Raw genomic sequence first — 9,941 nt, forward strand, 5'->3', positions numbered from 1 at the left:
GCATGGGAATGTAAAGATGTAGACAAATGTTGACGTATTTTGGACGTAGATGTTTTCATTTAGCTTTGTATGAGTGGCATTTATCCCAATTCCACAATGAGACCACACACAAGTAAGATGGTCAATTATAGGAACCATCTGCTTGGTGCCGACGGTGGCTGTTTCACCAATTTAACAGAAAAGGTACTGGGAATCATTGGAGTATTTGAGCTCAAATAGCAATGATTGGTGTAGGCGCAATAACTGCATGGAACGTGCACTGAGTATACAAAACATTAAGAACACCTGCACTATCCATGACATGGACTGACTATGATCCCCTGTTGATGTCAATTGTTAAATTCACTTCAATCAGTGTAGATGAAGGGGAGGAGACAGGTAAAAGAAGAATTGTTAAGCCTTGCGACAACTGAGACATGGACTGTTTATGTGCGCCATTCAGAGGCTGAATGGGCAAGAACAAATATTTAAGTGCCTTTGAACGGGGTATGGTAGTAGGTGCCAGGCACACCGGTTTATGTCAAGAACTGCAATGCTGCTGGGTTTTTCACGCTCAACAGTTTCCTGTGGAATGCTTTCGAACACCTTGTAGAGTCCATTCCCCGATGAATTGTGGCTGTTCTGAGGGCAAAAGGGGGGTTGCAACTCAATATTAGGATCCAGGTCCTCCGTTTTGTGAACTGTTTATCACAGTATTTAGACAGAAAATATTCTGACCTACTCTGGCTCAGAAAAAGCAGCTGTTGTAGAAAAAGTTAGGAAATAATTTGAACATTTGATATTTGTGTGTGAAAAGGGTATAACTCAGTTTGTCAGTCAAAGCCTGAAAGCCGACATACTTAGAAACGTCTCTCGTTCCCCCCCCCCAGACCCTCTCTAGTCTACACTGTGCTAAGGGCTAACCTGTCTTAACAGAGATACACTAAGTTTTATCCTCAACCACATTAATTTCCCCCTAGGCGAGGTGTTAAAGCAAGCTTGATGTCACAGACTGAGCAGAAGGCGGGGTTAGGAGCCCTCAGCAATAAGCTAGTTTCATCTTATTTTCACTGGGGTCGGATGGCGGCTGCTCCGAGCAGTAATCAATGTTCATATATGACATGAATATGACCATTCATGCACTTCATTCACTGACATATTCATACACACACTTTCTCTTACCCTCTCAAACAAGGGTGAATGTGAGGTCAGTTCATTATGCTTCCAAGCCAACTGCCATACATTACCGTAACTTTTGCCCTGTATACAGTATGTACCTTTTGCAATATAAAACATTTTAAATCAATTTGAAGCGGATACGTTTCGGAGCAAGCTTCTTCGGCAGAGCACTATTGCAACACAAGGCAAGTGTAATCAATAAAAACAGAAAAACAGACTGAATGGGTTAGAGCAAAAAGAAGGCGCCTACTTTCACCTGTCCTGTTCTTCTAGATTCAGTATGGATGAAGAAAATGAGACAATGAAAGGAAGCCCCTTCTAGAGTATCATGAAGTAACCCCTGTCTGTGTGCCCTCAGGCTGGCTGTTTGCTACAGCTGCTTGGCTCATATCTCTGACCCAGATTCTGGTTTCCTCCGGGCAGGCAGACTGGCATAACCCTCCTGGCCAGCTTTTCTGAAAACACAGGAAACCAGCAGGGATTGTGCCTATGGAGCCAATGGGGAACCGAAAGGGTCTTAGGCTCTGGTTTAAAAGTTGTGCACTATATATGGAATAGGGGGTCATTTGGGACCCAGCCTGGATTACAGAGTGGGGATGATGAGGAGAGCTTTTATTCAATTCAAAAAATTATATTGATATATTTAATTTGTTATTTGATTTCAGAAAAATTGAATATAATTGATTTTACAAACCAAAGCGTAATTTTTAAACATTCCAATCAGTAAAAGCACTTCAGATGAACAACAGCATCATCACACTTTTTACAGTGATGGGTGTAAACTCCCTCCTGCCCCCTCCACTTGCTCCAATCTCCCCCAGATATCACATATCGGGTCAAATCAAGCCTGGTAATGGATGACATACTATCAAGAAAAACATCTGAATAACTGACTGCAAATTTACGCACACGCACTCACTAATGTGCACTCGCACACACACACTGTACACCGCACCACATTAAAAGGGTTACACAATAACCATACACAGTATAAAGACAATAACTGCCCATACAAGGCACTTCCTTCCTCCTCGACAACTGTTGTCCCAGTGCCAGTCCCTGCATAGACCAATGCCAGGAGAGGGCAGGAAATCACTAATCTATCTTGGCGATAAGGTACGACTGGCAACTTGGGTAAACAAAGAACAAAGCCCAGGTGCCAACTTTGTTTCCTGTTTCTAAACTTATCTCTGCCGTTCACCCCTCACATAGCCCTTATCACCTACAGAGTGGTGGATTGCACACTTTTATCAGCATACGCAATGCAGGTGGAGAGAAAACAAGCTAAAGTTTGCTAAGTGAAACTCAAACAGTATGCAGGTGTATAAACCAGGGGCGTAGGAGCGACTGACATTAGGGGATAAACTTTTTTTTTTTTTTTATGGTTGTAAGCTGCAACATTCATAAGCTTGTTCAGTACATGACGGCAAATTTTATCATGATATCCACAGGGTTTTTTTTTTATACACAGGACTTTCCAGGTTTTTGTTCCAGCCCTTCACTAACACCTCATTCAACTAATTGTAGTCTAAATTGAAGACTTGCCCACAGTGCAATCCCCTGGGACAGAAATCACATCTGTATTTTGGAATGAGCTTCATAAGTTACAATGTCCTGACAAATCTGCATGATAAACAATAACATGGATTAATCTATTTCTATCTAACACACTCCTGAATAATATCCTGGGATATGGTGATTATCCTGGTGGCTGGGAGGTTCACAACAAGATCTTTACATCTGCAGGGTGTCAGGGTGGGATGTCCTTCAACCTGGAAGAAGCAGAGACAAGGGGGGAGAAATTAACCTCACTGCTCAAATTTCAGTGCTGGTTCAAGTTGCTGAAGCCACAACTACCTTTAATAATGTGCAATGGTTTTATTAACAGTTTTGCATATCTTTAGGCTTGGTCTAATTTTAACTAGTAACACCAACCCCAATGGTGCAACACAGTAGGGGAAGGGAAAGTGGCAAGAGAAAGTTAGCTAACGTTAGCTAGGTAAACAAACACTGCATGCAGCTGGCTAGAAAAACAGACTCAACAGAATGCACAAATAACTTAGCTGTCTAGCTAGCCTAGATTGAACATAACACAGCATGGCTGCATTTCCTAAATTTTTCATTAGATGTTATTAAAATGAATGACCTCCAAACGAGTTGGGTAGTACTGTTTCTCCTGCCAAGCCAATGCAATGGAGTGAAACGCGATCAGGTGCCCACTTTAGTCCCTGAAAACAAATGGGGAAAAACCATTTGCTGCATGTCTTCAACTATCAAGTTCACCAATTGATGATTCACCAATTCATTGCTGAATCTACAATGAGTTAGTTCAGTTGTTCATCTCTAAACAGCCAATAAGCAGGATGAGATCGCTTGCTAGCTAGCTATCGTGGCCGACATGTTAAACACCAGTTACTCAACATCTTAATTCACAATTCATATGAAAGTACTTTGTAGAACATTTTAACATAATTCGGTAAATAAATAAACGTTATACATTTCGCAACGTTATTGCTTATTCTTCTGGAATACGTTATCCCAAGCGGGGACTTCTGTCAGCTATTAATTGTAATAATTTTGTACCTTTTCCCTTCGGCACAAGGTGTTATGGGATAGCCTCCCCAGCGAAGGATACATGGAATTGGGAAATGCCAATTTTGACATCCTGCCTGGAAATGCTGCCTCAAAAGGCCTCATCCTTATTATCGCCAGCTGATGTCTCGTTAAACCATCAATACACGCTAAATTCACCCGCACAGCTGATCTCAATTGAAGCATTATTGGTCACCTCATTAACGCTCCCTAAAAGATGCTTACAACCAAAGTCTTTCAAGATAGGCAGGCAGGTATCTTAGTGGTTAAGAGCGTTGGGCCAGTAATCGAAAGGTCGCTGGTTCGAATCCCTGAGCCGACTAGGTGAAAAATCTGTCGAAGTGCCCTTGAGCAAGGCACTTAACCCTAATTGCTCCTGTAAGTCGCTCTGGATTAGCGCAAATGTAAAAAAAGATATGTTCCCCTTCTGGTTGGTATTGTCATCTCAACAACGTAGTCCTTTTTGAACAGACTAAGGGTGATTTATCTATTTGACAAGCATTCCGTACAATATAAATAAAGCATTTCCTTGTTTACCACGACAAATCTACTGTGACAATTTACATGACACTTTGTATGAATGGAAACTAATGTTGGTGTAGCCTATTGTTTTAATTTTATTTGTTTCCTATTTATGTTATCCAAAAGTAATTTCTTATCAAGATTGGGGGGGAAATAACCCTGGACTGTCCATATGTAAGTACATCAAGTCAATCGGGGGATTTAGTTATTTATGCCAGAAGGGCGTGGGCCGGAATCGAACCCACACTGACACGGTAGGCCTATTTGTGCATGTTGACGGTAGCTGCCCTAACTTGAGTTCATTCGTAACCTTAGGATACACTAGACACTTGTATACTTGTACGTCGTAGCCTAGTGGAGAGCAATATCTCTCTTGTGTTATTAAGCTATATAAAACAATGGTTGTTGATGTGTATGGCTTCATTTCAGATACATTTTTGTACATTTGAATTTTGCAGTAATAGGACGTAGGCCTAGTGTTTGAGCGAGCGAGAGAGAACATAATGTTGATAGCAAGCACTGATCCAAATGACATGATTGCCCCCGCATGGAGAGACAGAGAACATTTTGTCCACTCACAAAGCTCATCATCCTCAACAAAAGAGTGATCAAGTTAAGATTCGACATCTGTAGAAAAGATTGTAGTCAAGTCCTCTACTTTTGTTAGTTAGCTAGATAGGTCCATTAATTGGCATTGTGTTTTAGGTTATTGTCCTGCTGAAAGGTGAATTTGTCTCCCAGTGTCTGTTGGAAAGCAGACTGAAGCAGGTTTTCCTCTAGGATTATGACTGTGCTTAACTCTATTACATGTATTTTTATTTTAAAAAACTCCCTTGTCCTTGCCGATGACAAGCATATGTGACCGACCGGCTCAATTTGGTCTTATGTAGCAACATCTGAAATTGTGTTTTTTAGATTGGATAAAAGTAGAGACTCAGCGATACAAAATGGTATACAGTATCATACACTACAGTTGAGGAATAAATGGAGAGTAATTCTGCTTTGGAAGTTGATAAACTTGTAACCCCACTTTTGAGAAAATGGCCCTTGAATGTTTTGGTACACGTACTGGAGAGCTCTTCTTTGTCTACACCCATTCAGCATCGTTCACACCCTCTTAAGCCTTAGCCCCACCCATCTCTTTAAGGATTCACATGCATGACATCAGCAGCCTGGTGGTCCAAAATAGCATAACTGGTCTATTTTAACACCAATAAACACATCTGTTTGAAAATGAATTTAGTACACAGTACCAGTCAAAAGTTTGGACACACTTATTCATTCAAGGATTTTTTATTTTTTATTTTTGTTTCTACATTGTAGAATAATAGTGAAGACATCAAAACTATGAAATAACACATATGGAATCATGTATTAAACAAAAAAGTGTTAAACAAATCAAAATATATTTTATTTTATATTTGAGATTCTTCAAATAGCCACCCTTTGCCTTGATGACAGCTTTGCACACTCTTGGCATTCTCTCAACCAGCTTCACCTGGAATGCTTTCCCAACAGTCTTGAAGGAGTTCCCACATATGCTGAGCACTTGTTGGCTGCTTTTCCTTCACTCTGCGGTCCGACTCATCCCAAACCATCTCAACTGAGTTGAGGTTGGGGGATTGTGCAGGCCAGGTCATCTGATGCAGCACTCCATCACTCGCCTTCTTGGTAAAATAGCCCTTACACAGCCTGGAGGTGTGTTGGGTCATTGTCCTGTCGAAAAACAAATGATAGTCCCACTAAGCCCAAACCAGATGGGATGGCGTATCGCTGCAGAATGATGTGGTAGCCATGCTGGTTAAGTGTGCCTTGAATTCAAAATAAATCAGAGACAGTGTCACCAGCAAAGCACCCCCACACCATAATACCTCCTCCTCCATGCTTTACGGTGGGAAATACACATGTGGAGATCATCCGTTCACACAAACCGCGTCTCACAAACACACGGCGGTTGGAACCAAAAATCTTACATTTGAACTCCAGACTAAAGGACACATTTCCACCGGTCTAATGTCCATTGCTCGTGTTTCTTGGCCCAAGCAGGTTTCTTCTTATTATTGTTGTTCTTTAGTAGTGGTTTCTTTGCAGCAATTCGACCATGAAGGTCTGATTCACACAGTCACCTCTGAACAGTTGATGTTAAAATGTGTCTGCAATTTCTGAGGCTGGTAACTCTAATGAACTTTTCCTCTGCAGCAGAGGTAACTCTGGGTCTTCCATTCCGGTGGCGGTCCTCATGAGAGCCAGTTTTATCATAGCACTTGATGGTTTTTGCGACTGCACTTGAAGAAACTTTCAAAGTTCTTGAAATGTTCCGTATTGACTGACCTTCATCGCTTAAATTAATGATGGACTGTCGTTCCTCTTTGCTTATTTGAGCTGTTCTGGCCATAATATGGACTTGGTCTTTTACCAAATAGGGCTATCTTCTGTATACCCCCCCTACCTTGTCACAACACAACTGATTGGCTCAAACGCATTAAGAAGGAAAGAAATTCCACAAATTAACTTTTAACAAGGCACACCTGTTAATTGAAATGCATTCCAGGTGACTACCTCATGAAGCTGGTTGAGAGAATGCCAAGACTGTGCAAAGCTCTCATCCAGGCAAATGCTTGAAGCATCTGAAATATAAAATATACTTTGATTTGTTTAACACTTTTTGGTTACTACATGATTCCAAATGTGTTACATCATAGTTTTGATGTCTTCACTATTATTCTACAATGTAGAAAATAGTACAAATAAAGAAAAACCCTGGAAAGAGTAGGTGAGTCCAAACTTTTGACTGGTACTGTACATCTAGTTTCCTGAAACGAGCCACATATGCTTAACATGATGCAGCTGCCTCCATGCTTGAAAATGTGATGTGTTGTGTTGGATTTGCCCCAAACACAACTCTTTGTATTCAAGACATAAAGTTAATTTCTTTGCCACATTTTTTGCAGTTTTACTTTAGTGCCATATTGCAAACAGGATGTATGTTTTGGATAAAAAAAATTCTGTACAGGCTTCCTTATTTTCACTCTGTCATTTAGGTTAATAGAGTAACTACAATGTTGTTGATCCATCCTCCGTTTCCTCCTATCACAGCCATTAAACTCTGTAACTGTTTTAAAGTCCCATTGGCCTCATCGTGAAATCCCTGAGCGGTTTCATTCCTCCCTTGGAACTTAGTTAAGAAGGACGCCTGTATCTTCGTAGTGACTGGGTGTATTGATACATCATCCAAAGTGTAATTAATAACTATCCTCAAAGGTATAATTCAATGTCTGCTTTTTTTATTTCCCCCCATCTACCAATAGGTGCCCTTCTTTGTGAGGTATTGGAAAACTCTCCCTGTTCTTTGTGGTTGAATCTGTGTTTGAAATTCATTGCTCGACTCAGGGACCTTACAGATAATTGTATGTGTGGGGTACAGAGATGAGATAGTCATTCAAAAATCATGTTAAACACTATTATTGCATACAGAGTGAGTCCATGCAACTTATTATGCGACTTGTTAAACACATTTTTACTCTTGAACTTTTTACTCCTGAGGTTGAATACTTATTGACTGAAGACATTTCAGCTTTTCATTTGTAATGAATTTCAAAAAATGTAATTCCACTTTGACATTATGGGGTGGGTATTGTGTGTTGGCCAGTGACACAAAATGTAAATGTAATCCATTTTGTGGAAAAAGTCAAGGGGTGTGAATACTTTCTGAAGGCATTGTAGCTCACTCTAATATACAGTATCTACTGCTGTACATATCATTCTTAGTATACATTGTGTAAATTCATCCGGTGCACATGTGAAACTTACTCCTCAGCCTGAAGTGTCCCAACTTGCACCAGTGAACAGCTAGATTTCCACATGGCGCCGACTGGTAAGACCCTTCAGGAGGGTGGTCACGTGTGCTAGCAAGGCAGAGGTCCTTAGTTCGTGCCAGTGTGACGTCCTTTACACGGAAATGTATAGATATATTTGGATTGCTGTTGCAGATTGGATTTGTTTCGACATTACAAGATACATTTTTTTATGTATTTTTATTTGTGTACTTGTTTTACATTTTACTGCATTGTTAGGAGCTAGTAACATAACCATTCTGCTGTACCCGCTACAATATCTGCTAAACTGTGTACGCAACCAATACACTTTGATTTTATTTGTGTATATTTGTTGTGTAGTTGGTTGGCTTTGCTAGTTAGCAAGCTGAGATCTCTTTGCTCAAGTTGACAAGCTAGCTAGCTTGCAGTGGAGGCTTCTCAGAGGAGGACCATCCTCCTCAGTGAATTTCATAAAAATGAAAATAGTGCAACATTAAATAAGGTATTATTTTTTAGATAAAACTATACAAAATAGATTCACATCACCAAATAATTGATTAAAACACATTGTTTTGCAATGAAGGTCTACAGTAGCCTCAACAGCACTTGTAGGGTAGCACCATAGTGTAAACTGAGGACAGCTAATCCTCTTTTGGGTACATTGACTTCAACACAAAACCTAGGAGGCTCATGGTTCTCACCCCTTTCCATAGACTTACACAGTAATTATGACAACTTCCAGAGGACGTCCTCCAACCTATCAGAGCTCTTGGAGCATGAACTGACATGTTGTCCACCCAATCAAAGAACGATAAATCTAGTACTGAAAGCATAAGCTCCAGCAAGCTATAGTAGCACTGCAGTGCATAAAATGTGGTGAGTAGTTGACTCAAAGAGAGAGAAAGACAATAGTTGAACAGTTTTGAACAAATTAATGTCTTCAAAAATGAAGGAGAAGGAAGAGAGAGAGCTATATTTAGTATATTTTCACTTTCACTTTCACTTACTTAGATAGGGAATGCAGCTAGCTAGTTTAGCCTACTCAAACACCCGGCTCAAACAGAGCGGGATGCCATGTTAGCTAGCTGGCTATGGCAATCCAACACTGGAACTTTACCAAGTCAAGGTAAGCTTTGTGTTTTATTAATTTATTGCGACTGAGGCCCGCCGGTGTAACTGCTAAACTGCTTGCTGACTGTACACTTGGTGATTATTTACTAACGCATTAGTTTTAGTAGCTATGTTGACTATGACGTTAACTAATATGGTGACAATGATGTAGGCTGTGTGTAGCGGTTAGCGGTTATGATATGAAGATTTGGCTTGGGAATAATTTTTTGCCTGGTCACAGACAGCTGAGGTGTTGTGCACTGAAGTACCCAAGCGAAGGGAAAAGGTTAGAGGAGGAGAGCGCGTTCATGTCAGAAGGAATTAATGAGCAAGGTGATCATGTGGTTTGTATGTGGCTGCTATGAAAGTGAACTGTGTTTGCGTGTGATCAGGGGTGTATATATTAATTCCGCCGATTTTGTTGAAAAACTTTGTTAAACTCAAGCAAACTGAAGCAAACGAGGAAAAACATAGCTGAATTTGTCCAATATAAACTCTAGTTTGCAGCTGTTGGACTAATGATTACAACATAGTGTGCATGGCGGTATTGAATGTGTCACTGTCTGTCACCTTCATTACATAAATGTTTCTCTTGACCTGTGCACCTACGTTGTAAACTTTCATTCATAGGCTAGGTTGTACCAACCTCATGATGGGTATGGGGAACATTCGAGTGTCATGTAGTAACCCAAACCTATCGATGTTACATTGAGCTGAGTGAATGGAATATGAATGACAGTCCAA

The 9,941-nt window shown here is 40.5% G+C and overlaps 1 long non-coding RNA gene across 1 annotated transcript; it reads right to left on the reverse strand.

The window, feature by feature from the left end:
- Window positions 1-2,357: 2,357 nt before the first annotated feature.
- LOC121534538 lies at window positions 2,358-3,827 on the reverse strand. The gene is made up of 3 exons (XR_005994627.1): window positions 3,742-3,827; window positions 3,305-3,386; window positions 2,358-2,930 (listed from the first exon to the last, which is right to left on the reverse strand). It is a non-coding gene; the product is annotated as an uncharacterized LOC121534538 (long non-coding RNA).
- Window positions 3,828-9,941: the final 6,114 nt, after the last annotated feature.

Source organism: Coregonus clupeaformis, chromosome 18 (assembly GCF_020615455.1).
Source record: "Coregonus clupeaformis isolate EN_2021a chromosome 18, ASM2061545v1, whole genome shotgun sequence".
In the NCBI taxonomy this organism is placed as follows: Eukaryota; Metazoa; Chordata; class Actinopteri; order Salmoniformes; family Salmonidae; genus Coregonus; species Coregonus clupeaformis.